The sequence below is a fragment of the Geotrypetes seraphini genome, chromosome 1 (assembly GCF_902459505.1).
Source record: "Geotrypetes seraphini chromosome 1, aGeoSer1.1, whole genome shotgun sequence".
NCBI lineage: Eukaryota > Metazoa > Chordata > Amphibia > Gymnophiona > Dermophiidae > Geotrypetes > Geotrypetes seraphini.
In genome coordinates this window covers 56,578,620-56,593,059 of record NC_047084.1, presented here as the reverse complement: position 1 = coordinate 56,593,059, position 14,440 = coordinate 56,578,620, and positions in this window count along the sequence as shown.

Genomic DNA, 14,440 nt, shown 5'->3' with positions numbered 1-14,440 from the left:
TTAGTTTCACCTCCTGGAGCAAGAACATATAAATTATTGGGTGAACCCACCCTTGAGCAAGCAACATAGAGTTGAGGGCCGTGAGACCCCCAGAACATATCACCCCAGGTAGTGAGGGATCTGCATACCAAGTTTCGTTCAAAGCGGTCAAGCCGTTTTTGAATTACTGTGAGAATGGCAGCTTTTTACATTTTTTCCATTGACATGAATGGGTGAAATATGATTTTCTGTTTGTAGCTCCGCCCACGTGTGCAGGTGGGCCGCGAGACCCCCATAACATATCACCCCAGGTAGTGAGGGATCTGCATACCAAGTTTCGTTCAAATCGGTCAAGCCGTTTTTGAATTACTGTGAGAATGGCAGCTTTTTACATTTTTTCCATTGACATGAATGGGTGAAATCTGATTTTATGTTTGTAGCTCCTCCCACGTGTGCAGGTGGGCCGCGAGACCCCCAGAACATATCACCCCAGGTAGTGAGGGATCTGCATACCAAGTTTCGTTCAAATCGGTCAAGCCGTTTTTGAATTACAGTGAGAATGGCAGCTTTTTACATTTTTTCCATTGACATGAATGGGTGAAATCTGATTATCTGTTTGTAGCTCCGCCCACGTGTGCAGGTGGGCCGCGAGACCCCCAGAACATATCACCCCAGGTAGTGAGGGATCTGCATACCAAGTTTCGTTCAAATCGGTCAAGCCGTTTTTGAATTACTGTGAGAATGGCAGCTTTTTACATTTTTTCCATTGACATGAATGGGTGAAATCTGATTTTATGTTTGTAGCTCCTCCCACGTGTGCAGGTGGGCCGCGAGACCCCCAGAACATATCATCCCAGGTAGTGAGGGATCTGCATACCAAGTTTCGTTCAAATCGGTCAAGCCGTTTTTGCGTGATCGCGGCACATACACACATACATACACACATACATACCTCCGATTTTATATATATAGATTTCCAATGTTGCCACATTTTCAAGAAAAAAAAAATAGTTGCCCTGATTTATGAATCAACCCTCATAGTATCCATCTTTGCTGAGCATTTTAATTTATCTTGCTAAGTTGGGACAGATCTACAAAAGATCAAGGGGAAACCATGGGCTGTTTTGGATAGGACAGGATTATCAATTTTTTAATAAATATGTACAGTATGCACCATTGGTTAAAAAGTATTAAGTATCCATAATACATACATATATTCTAGGGAATTCTATACATGGCATCCCTAGCATTACGTGCTATTTCCACACCAAATCTTTGATGCAGAAAAGCATTACAATGGAAACAAGACACCGAAGTGGTCTAAAAATGGCAGATTGGCACAGAACTACCCTTATATCCTATTATAGAATAGAGGGAGCATAACAATGGGAGGGGTTAAGTATGAGTCAGGGGTGTTATAACATAATAGTTGCCATACTGGGACAGACCGGAAGTCAATTAATCCCTATCCTGTTTCTAACAATGGCCAACCTAAGTCACAAGTACCTGGCAAGATCCCAAAGAATTTAAAAGGTTTTATGCCATTTATCCTCAGAATAAGCTATGGATTTTCCCAAGTCAATATTAATAATGGCTTATTGACTTGTGAGACCGGGAGACCAGGCATCAAAATGGCAGATGACGTTTTAATGTGAGCATGTGCAGTGTTGCATGTGGGAAAGAGGATCCCGAACTACAGCTATGTGATGCTGGGTTCTGTGGTAGGAGTCACTGCCCAGAAAAAGGATCTAGGTGTCATTGATGAGGATACGTTGAAACCCTCAGCTCAGAAAGCAAATAGAATGTTAGGAATTATCAGGAAAGGAATGGAAAACAAAGATGAAAATGTTATAATGCCTTTGTATTGCTCTATAGTAAGGCCACAACTTAAATACTGCATGCAATTCTGGTTGCCGCATCTCAAAAAAGATATAGCGGCATTAGAAAAGGTACAGAGAAGGGTGATGAAAATTATAAAAGGGATGGGATGATTTCCCTATGAGGAAAGGCTAAAGCAGCTAGGGCTCTTCAGCTTGGAGAACAGATGGCTCAGGAGAGATATGATAGAGGTCTATAAAATACTGAGTGGAGTGAAATGGGTAGATGTATATTGTTTACTTACTCTTTCCAAAAATACTAGGACCAGGGAGCATTAGTAGATTAAAGACAAACCAGATAAAATATTTTTTCACTCAATGTGTAATTAAACTCTGGAATTCATTGCCGGGGAATGTGGTGAAATCAGTTAGCTTAGCAGGGTTTAAAAAAAGGTTTGGATAATTTCCTACTGTATAAAAGAAGTCCATATCCCATTAAAATGGCTTGGAAAAATCTACTGCTTATTCCTAGGCTAGGCAGCACATAATCTATTTTTCACCTTGGGTTCTTGTCAGGTACTTGTGACCTGGGTTGGTCACTGTTGGAAACAGGACACTGGGCTTGATGGACCTTTGGTTTGTCCCAGTACGGGCAGCCCTTATGTTCTTATGATCTCTTTTAGAAAATTAGCCAAACCTTTTTTAAACCCTGCTAAGCCAACCATTCCCTTAGAATGCAATCAGTGTTATAAAATTCAGGGTTTCTGTGCCCAGCTTGCATACAGGATTTTACACCTGGTTTTAATTGGCGTAAATGCTCATGCCCACAGTTGGACACAGATTCTGGCGCTATGCACTACTCTTTAAGATGCACCCATCTCAGAACATCCGTTATAGAATACCGTTCAGCACCATTTTTTTTAGCACCTTACTGAATCAAGCCCGTTACCTTTTGGCCAGATAAGTGCAGCTCTTTTTAGCTGAGATGTAAGTAATACTTTTTGGTGCCGTTAGAACTGTACTGCAGTGTTTACTCATAGAAAAAGCAAATTACCAAACTGTATGTTAAATAAGCAGGTAAATTTATATATGAATAAGTTCACCAGCTATTTTATGAAGATGTTTCCACAAGAAGTGTTGTTGAGAGTTTGTGCTTACATTTTAGCTCAGCAAAATTGCACACTCCAAATATAAAGTGTAAATGTGAGTGCATCATTTCAATGGGTTAATTTTTTGCTTTGAACATTCAGAAAAGTTCACAGACTAAAATGTGTGTGTATGTTTTTTGCTGAAGCAAAGTTACAAAACCACACCATATTTTCACCACAGACCAGTGCTGATATTTAAGGTTAGCAGGAAAAATATTTAAGCTGCTATGTCAATTAGATTTATGTATAGTTTTATATGCATAAGATTTTGAGTTCTTTTTAACGGAATCCTCAATATTACTTCTAGGCTGTGCTACAAATTTTAAAATGCTTATTGCACCTTATCATTTTCTTGTTTTGAATGCACACATTTTAAAACGTTGATTAACAAGGTTTAAAACCTTGAAGACATTTATCATCCTTCTTACTTTGTCCTGTTCATGCCCTTGCTCATAAACTCTTTAGAAAATATTACTGCACACTCTTGTCATGCTGTTTTCACTGTCAAAGTACGAATTACTTTATCAGGTTCTGTTAAGCATTATCACTGTGTATTCCACTTAACATATTCATTTCATTTATTGTTATAAAGGAGGGCTTTAAATCAAGTGCAGGAAACTAGGACAATATTACACATTGGTCAGCAAGGTCTGTTTTAATAGAGCCAAGAAAATTCTGATGAATTTCAGCTGTTTGAAAATTTGTATTCTGGAATACTACATACAAACTGCAATATTTGAAATGAAATCCACAAAAGACTAATGTATGAGGCAGGACTGGCAGAATTTGGTCATGGTGTGAAGTGGACAGGCCCTGGCCTGGGGAGGTAATGCAGAAGTTTGCTGTTACCATAGCAACCCCTACCAAACATACAGCAGTATTATTAAGATATTTTTAAAAGCATTTCTATGGTTAAAGAAATAGTATATCCATAAGTTTACCTGCTGTTTGAAGATGCTTTCCCAAAGGTGAGGTTGTTATGAGATTCCCACTTACAAACTATACTTTTGGATTTTCAAATATTTATGTAGACATAAATGAATAGTTTTCCTAAGGTAATTTTCAAAGAAGACATACTGTGTTTCCCCGAAAATAAGACAGTGTCTTATATTAATTTGGGGACCAAAAAATAGATTAGGGCTTATTTTCGGGGATGTCTTATTCTTTTTCATGTACAACAATCATCTCTCCCTTCCTCTTCTACAGCCCAACTCTTCCTCTTTCCTTTCTCCCTCCCCCATGTGCAGCATCTTTCTATCCCTCCCTCCCATCCCCCTGTGTAGCAAAACCCCACCCACCCTCTTACCCATCCTCTTGTGCAGCATCTTTCTATCCCTCCCTCCCATCTCCCTGTGCAATTGAACCCCACCGACCCTCCTACCATCAGACCGACATAGCTCCGCTCCGAGGCCTCCAAAAACAGTGGCGGCGGCGGCAGTGCTCTGAATGGGCAGCTTTGCAGCCTTCTCTACTAGGACCTTCCCTCTGCCACATCACTATGGGGTTTGGACCCATCAAACATGCAATATTATACAGTAGAGCTTCTGTATAAGGTCTCTGTCTTTTGATCTTTTAGCTAAGAGGGGAGAGGTTCCTCCAAAACCTGGACTGCAGGCCACAGACTCCATAGGACTGGAATCAGAGAGAACTAGACTCACAAAAGAACTAAGAGCTGTGGACCTGGCAAGAATGTGACTCCTGGAATTTCCTTCTGAAGACTGCAGATGGATCCACCAGAAAGAAGAGGTGAGCCTGCAGCAGAACTGTCCTTGGGAGCATGCTTAGGTTAGGGAGGCCTTGGCAGCATGCTCAGACCAAGGCAAAAGCCCTTTGGGAGCACAATCAGTGCTTGAGGCTCAGCAGCAGAAAGATTCCTGGGAGTGAAATTGATGTTTGTGGCTCAGCAAATACTCCTAGGAGCACAGTAAGCACGCAGGAGTGGATTATTTAAATGGCACCATTAACAGTGGTTACTTAGAAAAGTGTGCCAGTCATATGTCAATCACATGATGGTATCATTAAATAATTGCAGCCATGTTGAAAGTAGGCATCAGAAATATAGGCCAGGGCTTTACAGGCCTACTTTTATGGGGCCTACTTTTGACAAGAATCTAGTCCATAGAGGCACCTACTGGTGCCTACGTCTACTTCCTGCGTAAACCGTGCCTACTTTAGACATAAGCACCAGTATGTGCTTTTATGGAAGGGAGTTGGACACTGTCGTTTGAAGTGCCTACATTTTTTTAAAATTAGATTTTAATTGGTTTTAAACAACGCAGTGAATTACCACGCTGTTTATCACCAATTAAAACAATTAAGTTAGGCTACATTAGGGTGCCTACTGCTTCCTAAATTACAGTGCACTATAGAGAATTTGGACCTCATGGTTTTGAGAAAATGATGGACTCTGGGAACACAACGATGTCCAGCTCCTTGAAAAGGGCAGCCATTAATCCTTTGCAATTCTGTATACATATGTGCATAGGCACACAGTACATGTAATTTTTATTCACTGTTATTATAAACCTAATAAAAATATTAAACTTGAAAAGGGCAGCCATACCCTTAGCTTCAGTCAACGATGAACTTCATCCCTACCCATTAGGTATCCTGTTACTTTACCGCCCACCAACCCCCTGGAACAAATCCTCTGAACTCGTTCTCGAGACCATAACAAGGGCCTTCCTAAAATTCCAGAGACTACTGATCATTGGAGATATTAATCTCCATCTAGACCAGTGTTTTTCATCCGCTGTTCCGCGGCACACTACTGTGCCGCGAGATGTTGCCTGGTGTGCCGTATGGTCAGGGCCGCCATCAGGGCAGTACCACCAGTCCAGCATTCAGGGGCCCGGAGCTGACAGGGGGCCCGGGCTCCCCCAGGGTCCTAGGCCACAGTCTAGGGAGAGGGGCGGTCCGCCCCACGTGGACAGGAGAGAGCTGGACGGGGGACCCGCGGAGTTCAATACATCTCGAGCCGCGAGGCTCGTCTTCTGTTCCTGCCTGCCCTGCAGCTAACATATAGCCGATCGCAAGCGTTCCCCGATGTCAGCGCTGACGTCGGAGGGAGGGCTTAAGCAAAGCCTGCCCTCCGACGTCAGCACTGACGCCGGAGAATACTTCCGTTCGGCTATTTGTGCGCGGCAGGGCAGGCAGGAAGCAGAAGACAAGCCTCGCGGCTTGAGCTTCGTTTTGCTGAGAAAGTTGCAAAGATGGGCTGGGAGGCAAACACGGAACACAAAAGGGGGGAGGGAGTGCGTTTTGGACACAAGGCATGAACTTGGGAGAGAGGGAGGGAAAGAGATGCTGAGGTGGGGGAGGGAATGCGTTTTTGGACACAGAAGGCATGGACTTGGGAGAGAGAAAGGGAGGGAAAGAGATGCTGAGGTGGGGGAGGGAATGAGTGTTTGGACACAAGGCATGGACTTTGGAGAGAGGAAGGGAGGGAAAGAGATGGTTGTGTACACGGGGAATAGAAGAAAGGAGAATTTTTGGTCATAGGGAGGGAGTGAGGTACAGATAGTGGCATACCAGGGTGGGGGGGGGGCGGTCTGCCCCACCCCGGGTTTACGTCCCAAGGGGGTGCACAGCTGGCCACCCTCCAGTGTTGTCCCTAGGCCGGCAAACTGCGGCTCTTTAGCCACTTGAGTGCCACCGCCGCCATCAGGAACAGGCCGGCGCCAAATTCTCCCTGCTTTTCCCTGTGGGGCCGGCCAACTCTCGCCACTCGCGTCAATTCTGACGTTGGAGAGGACGTTCTGGGCCAGCCAATCGCTGCCTGGCTGGCCTAGAACGTCCTCTCCGACGTTAGAATTGACGACGGGTGGCGAGAGTTGGTCGGCCCCGCGGGGAAGAGAAGCAGGGAGAACTTGGCGCCGGCCTGTTCCCGATGGCGGCGGTGGCACTCAAGTGAATTACTTTATATATAGAACCTCACGGTATAGCGGTATATAAGAAATCAAATCAAAATCAATATAGGTACAGAGTTAAATTTTTTAACATTTTCTAATGGTGGTGTGCCTCGTGATTTTTTTCATGAAACAAGTGTGCCTTTGCCCAAAAAAGGTTGAAAAACACTGATCTAGACAATAACACCAGCAAGGATGCATTCGAATTCAAAGACTTCCTCACCTCCCTAGGCTTCACTGCTCCTTCGCCCACCCCTACCCACGATAAGGGGCATACACTAGACATCATCAGCTTCCTTGTCCTGACCGAGCACAAAACTTCTGCCGAAGAGTCCCGTTGGGAACATGTCCCCTGGTCTGATCACCTTCTAGGCTCTTTCTGCCTTCCCATTTTCATGTCTCATCTTGGCACTCCACCCCAACCCACAAAATCTATCACCTACCACAAAAAAATCACGAGTGAACTGTTCTGGACCCAATTTCTCAACCAACTCCCCCCTTTTCCTAAACATGCAGACCCAGATTCCAACTGGCATAATTGGGTAACCCTTTCCGGGACTACCTACTGTGCTCTTGCCCCTTTGTCTACTAAACCTATCTCCCATTCCCGCAAGGCTCCCTGGTATCTTCCATACCACAGGGAATTAAAGCAGAAATGTCGAGCCCTGGAACATAAATGGAAAAAATCGAAATCCCCTTCAGACAGACAATCCTGGAGAGACAACATCAAGTTCTATAACACAGTACTAAAAAAAGCAAGGAAGAATTTCTATGGAGATAAAATCACCAGATCAAAAAACCAAAATAGTACACTGTTCAACATCTGGCGCAACCTAACCTCAAAAAACGACCCCTTTTCCCCCATCCGCAAACAACCTAGCTAAATTTTTCAATGAAAAGATTACAACCTTACGGAGTTCTTTCCCCCCCGCAGTTTCTTACAATTCTCTGCCTCTCAACGACTCCAACCCTATCCCTGCTGATAGATCCTGGACTGCCTTTGAACTTGTATCTGAATCCCAGATCTCTAAACTCTGTCTCAAACTGAAATCCTGCAATTGCATCCTGGATCCTTTCCCTTCCTACCTTTACGAAAACATTCCCACGCAGGCCATCTCCTCCGTTACTAGGCTTATAAATTCTGCTTTACTATCAGGCCTGTTCTCCACAGAAATGGGACACATTGCCTTGTCCCCTCTTCTGAAAAAAGCCGATCTCGACCCTTCCTTACCATCTAACTACCGCCCCATAGCAAATATCCCTCTCCTAACTAAACTGCTAGAGGCCATAGTTGCTACCCAGCTCTCTTCTTACCTAGAGAGATTCTCCATCCTCTATCCCTACCAATATGGCTTCAGACCCAGGTTCAGCACCGAATCCCTCCTAGTTTCCATAATTTCTAAGGTGCAACAACTACATTCTCGTAACAAATTCGCTGTCCTCTTACAATTCGATCTCTCTGCAGCTTTCAATGTTGTCCATCATGACATACTACTTTATCAACTTTCCGAGATAGGAATTGAATCCACCGTCCTAAAATGGTTCTCAAGCTTCCTACGCTCTCGCTCCTACACTGTCAACATAAATGGCACCATGTCCATTCCTTGGACACCATCTTTCGGTGTCCCTCTGGGATCACCCCTATCCCCTATTCTCTTTAACATCTATATGTCCTCCCTGAAACTCCTCCAATTATCCCCCCTTGAAACAATCTACACATACGCTGATGACATCCTTGTCCTCCTTGAGACAGACCAGAACCTCACCAACCTCCACGAGAACATTACAGCTTGCATAATGAGACTCCATTCCTGGTCCTTCTCGGTACAGATGAAATTGAATGATTCAAAAACAAAATTACTCTGGCTCGGCCCAAAATTAGAACACCTGCCCACCCTCTTCGCACTACCCTCAGGCACTGCACTGCAGCTTGAGTTCTCAAGCAAGGTCCTTGGCATCATTATCGATTCTTCTCTCTCCCTCAATGACCACCTCAACTCCTTGGCTAAATCATGCTTTTTCAGCCTCCACATGCTGAGGAAAGTAAGATCCTATTTTCGCCAACAACATTTCTCCGTCCTTGTCCAATCCTCTCCAAATTAGACTACTGCAATGCCATCTACTTAAGCCTATCAAAAAAAAGTCTTCAAAGACTCCAGCTAATCCAGAATACTGCAGCCAAGTTGATCTTTGCAAAACGCAAGTCTGACCATGTCTCCCCACTCCTAGCCAAACTTCACTGGCTCCCAGTGATTTCCAGAATCCATTTCAAATGTTCCTGCCTGGCTTTTAAGATCATTCATGGCATCCTTCCTCCCTTAATCCCACTATCTTATAACTCCTCCTGAATCTACCAGACCTACCCAAAGGTATAAATTATCCTTCCCCTCTCTACACGGTATTCGTTATGCAGGCAAACTAGGAAAATCCCTTCTCTTCAGAATCACAGGTCTTTGGAACGTCCTTACTACCCCACTGCGGAACTTAGGCTCCCTCCAATTATTCCGCAAGCAACTGAAAACCTGGCTTTTCACTAAAATGTAATTCTATCCCCCTTACTCTTCTCTTCTATATATAAGTTCATGTAAACCTTTTTTTTTTTTTTTCCTTCTCTTCCTATATTTTAAGTTCTTATAAACAGTGCTGAGCTCCACAACATCCGTGGAGATGATGCGGTATATAAACTTAAGGTTTAGTTTAGTTTAGAGCACATCAGTAGTGTCTGGCCAGACCAACCTCATTCAGCTCCTTTGGAAACAAAAAGGTAAAAGATCGGCAAAAGTTACCTATAGTTTTGATTCCTTTAACAGTAGGAAAGGCAAGTTTATATTTTTATGTTTTCCTAAAATTGGATGGTTCTCGGGAATTAAAAATGACAGCAACCAAGGGATAAAAAAAATCCCATACAAGATTTTATGTTGAAATCTTTTTTTATTGCAAATGTGAAAAATACAAAGAACAAAAGAATACAACATCCAAAACAATACACAAGTGTGCAGCAATAACCATAATAGAAAACTCATTCCCCCATCTCCCCAACCCAATCCATCCACCAAGATCCCCCAGTGCTACCGCTCCCCCCCCCTAACAAAGGATCCCCCTCCAGAGAATATACAGAAGACGACCAAGAGGTCTCATGGATTCCAAAGGCCCTTACTCTGGTGACCCATGAGCTACTTCAGAATGGAGCTTCCCCCCCCCGCCCAACAAGAACAAAAAGAGAGAAAGAGAAAAAAAAGAAGGCACAAGTAAGAAAAGGGTAGGCAGTGACTGACCCTGGGAGCGAGTGCGTGGCTAGGCAAGAGGATTCAAAAGAAGGCTACAACCTCTAGGAGATAAGGAAGCCAGATAGGCTCCCCAAATCAGCAGGTAGCTGCGCTGCCATCAAGTGTGACCAACTGCCTCCCGGTCCTCCCAGGTGGCCAAATTATGGACCAAAGATCTCCAAGTCCAATAGGAGGTAGGCTCAGAAACAGTCCAGGATTGCAAAATGCATTTGCGAACAAGAAGATACACCTTATGACACCACTGGGGACCCCCCTGGGGAGACCACGGAAAACCCCAGAGAGATCCAAAACCACAGTATCCGAAATTGGGCTCCAAAATAAGCCCTGTAAATAATGGACTATGGATTTCCAAAAAGCTTGTATTGTCCAACAGTCCCAAAAGGAATGAGCAAAAGTATTGGGGTCCCAGCCACATTTCAGACAGAGGGGTTAATCGATGCCCCCCACTTTATGTAATTGGACCTGAGTATAATAGGCTCTATAAATCACTCTAACATAATATTCTCGTAAGCATCGCTCCCGTAATTAAACGAAGGATCCCCCCGTAGGGCACGCAGAATGTTCCAATGGCTAAAGTCTTTATGAAGTTCATGACCCCCAGCTCCCCTGTATCCGCGAGATATCTTTAGGGCGTACAAATTCCGAGAGGGCCCTATACAATGCTGACACCGAGGTAGAACAGAGTGCCACCCCCTCAAATAAACCCCAATGGCGTACCCCCATCAGCTGTGCAATCCGCTCCGGAGGAAGAAAGAGAACATAATGCTTAACTTGGCAGTAGGCGAAAGTATCACTCTAACACCTACCCAAGTGATCACCAAAAGCAGCAAGGGGTTTCAAACTCTACTCCTCGGTCAACAAGTGTTCCACAAGAGTAATTCCTCGGTCAGCCCAACTATGAAAAGCAGGATTATTCCGGCCCAGTTAAAAGTCTGAGTTCCCACGTATAGGTAACTGATTCATCACTCGGGGGTCCCCTCCCAACCTATCATCAAACTGCCCCACACAGCGCGTACAAGATTTTAATTATCACACTAGCACATTTAAATTGGATTCTCAAATGAACTGGGAGCCAATGAGAGTTCTTACCAAAGGTGTGATGTGATCTTTCTTGCTTTTGCCAAATATCAATTTGGCCGCCATATTTTGAATAAGTTGTAGCCTCTTCAAATTACATTTGCTTAAGCAAATATAAAGAGAGTTAACGTAATCTAGTTGAGCCAAAATAATTGCCTGGAACAGAACAGCAAAATGTTGTTGACAAAACAGATGACGAACTCTTCTCAACATCCAAAGACTAAAGAAACATTTTTTCAACACGTTATTAATCTGAGAAGACAGAGAAAGAGTAGAGTCCAGAAAGAAACCTAGGATTTTGGATAAAAATTCAATTTTCAAGGCTCAACTGAAGTTAACGTTACCGCATCAAGAAACCCTTAAAAGATAACACTAGGAACTGAACCTATACACATGTAATGGTGGGAAGCACTATCTGTCCCTCTACAGAGTCCATGTTGGGCACAGCAAGATAGAAGAAAGTAACTTCAATGAGGTTATAGTGACTCAGCCTTTCTCTCTCTCTCCATCCATCACTCTTCCTTTTCCACACAGTTTGAAGACCTGAAGAAGAGTGGTCCATGATCTAGGCCTGGATGGAAGAGGCAGTAGGTCAATACTAAACACTTATACATCCCCACAACAGTCCTGACCCTAACACTAGCTGTAATAGGTGCATTGACCAGTGACTTGCCACAGTGAGTGCCCATATTCAGTTTATTCCAACTGAAAGCACATTCACATCACAGGAACAACATACCTCTCTATGCTGCCACTTCATCCGAGACTGCCTCCCCCCGCCAAGTTTCCCACAACACAGCTCCCCCATTGCTATTAACCTATGCCCCCTGCCTTGCTTCGATGTATTGCAGTCTAAGAAGGTATGAGTGGAAATATCCTGAGAGATCTATAGTCCCTGTGGCCAATCTCATTCTACACCATAAATGTCTGTACCAGGCAAATTTTGTGTAAAACCCATTTCCTGATCCAAAATATGCAGCTTACCACATCTATGAACTACTCTCCACAGCAACTGATTGCATTGGAACTGAACAATACCCACTATGCCTAAAAACTCTCCAGGAATATATCTATCCAAGCATCCTATGTGCTCTTTGGATTTCAGTCTGATGAGTGCTCATCACATAGCAAACCCTTATGTTTCTGACCTCAAAATGCTCCATCTAGGCTGGTGCCACCTTTACAGCAACCCTAAAATAGATAACAGGGTATGTATTTGTTTGAAATAACATGGGTAATGTAAACACAATTTTCCTTATTGCTTCATATCATTTCTAGCCCCCAAACAACATCCTTCCAGCAAGTAGTTTAGCGAATATCTTAATGCCCACATCTAAGAGAGATATAGGGAGGTACAAACTGCAAAGCATACTATTCCTCCTGGGCTTACATAGAATTGTAATTGCCTCCATTTTCAAAGTCAGGTAGCTCCTCCCCCTTATGAATTTCAATAAATACCCTAGCTAACACAGGGACCAATTAGACCATAAACGTCTTATAGAAGCTTGATGAGATTCCATCGAGCCTATGTGTCTTGCCAGCCAGCAGTGATTTGATGGCATTACAAATTTCTCTGGGAGTAATATCTGCCTCTGATTGATCCCACGCTGAATGAGAGACCTGATTCAGTGATGTAGCTTGAAAAAATCCTGATGACTTCAGCATCCACCACTGGTTCCTATCTATATAAGCATTTATAAAACTGCACAAATTGGTGCTGGATAGCATCCTGTTTATGCAAATGTTCCCCATTATCCCCAAGATTTTAAGCATAGACATTTCTTTTTGTCTCTGCTTCAGCTTTCTCGTCAGCAACTTACTGGGTTTATCCTGAATTCAAAGTATAATTCTTGTATCATTTGAAGCTTGTATGCAACAACATCAACCTGTATCTGGCTCGGCTCTTCCTTAATTGCTGAAGTCAACAATACACCACATTCAATGCAGTTTGTTTGTACAAGTCTTCATGAGTTGATACCTGGCCTAATAGCTCCTTTTCTTTGTCTCTGATTCTTTTCAATTGTCCCCATTTAATAAAAAAAACCCTAATCATTGCTTTAGGGTCCTCCCACAATATACCATCTCTTACTTCCTATTGCCTCTCTAATGTCATCTGTTACTTTCTCATCCTTAAGAAAGTTTTCATTTACCCCCTCTTTTACTAAGGTGCGCTATACTTTTTAGCGCGCGCTAATCACACACTAAATGCTTGCATGTTATCCTAAGGACATGTTAGCGTGCACTACACGTGCGCTAAACCGCTTAGCAAACCTTTGTAAAAGAGGGCCTTTGTCTCCAATTTCCCTTCCCCCTCAGCTGTTTGCCCCAGTGAAAACATGGCCCATATTGGAGTTAAAGGGAAAGATGTTTTCTTAAATAATAGCTGGGTGTAAGAGCTCAAATACATCCAAGAAAACTGTTTATTTTATAGGAGCTGTTCACCTTTCCTGAGAAAGTGGGTTTCCTGAATCAGAGCTATGTCACAATGCAACCTATGCAGTTCTTTAAACAGGAGGCCCTTTTTTTTGCAGGAAATTAAGACCTCTCATATTATAGGTGACTAATTTACATTGTAAACTCTCTCCTCCTCACCTCCAGAGCTTCCTTTATCCCTACCACCGTAACCCTCCCCCTGGCTGCCCTCTCTTCTCCCAACCCTCTTTTATTGATAACATAGCAGCGAGGACAACCAATCGGAGATGGTAACTCCCATTGCCTCAATACGTTTTCACCCAGGATGTTTCGTGTTTAATAGGGAGATGGATCCGCATTTGTCGTGGTAAAACAGAAGAAGAACAGGACAGCAGCTTTGCAGTGTCTGCTGCCCAATAGGGACTGTAGACAGCTTTCAGCAGATTCAGGAAATATATTTTCATTTGCTGTTTTGCAGCAGTCAGCACAATATAATCTTCCATCTTTGTTCAAAGAAGTTGTTCCATATACTGTAGCACTGCAAAACCAAATTAACTCTCATAATAAAAACAGCAATAAGGGGATAGAGGATGAGAATAAGTTCTGTAGAGGTGAGAAAACCACTTCACATGCCCTTGTGACTGAACTTTGAATCTTCATCTGTGGGTCAGGTATAGGGTCTTCCATCAATCTTTGATAACAGGTTGTCACTGCCAATTGTCAACCAATTTCTGCTATATATTGTTGTCAGCTCTCTACCACTATCGCAGGGTGCAAAGAATATAGTTTTTTCCATGACCCATATGGCCACT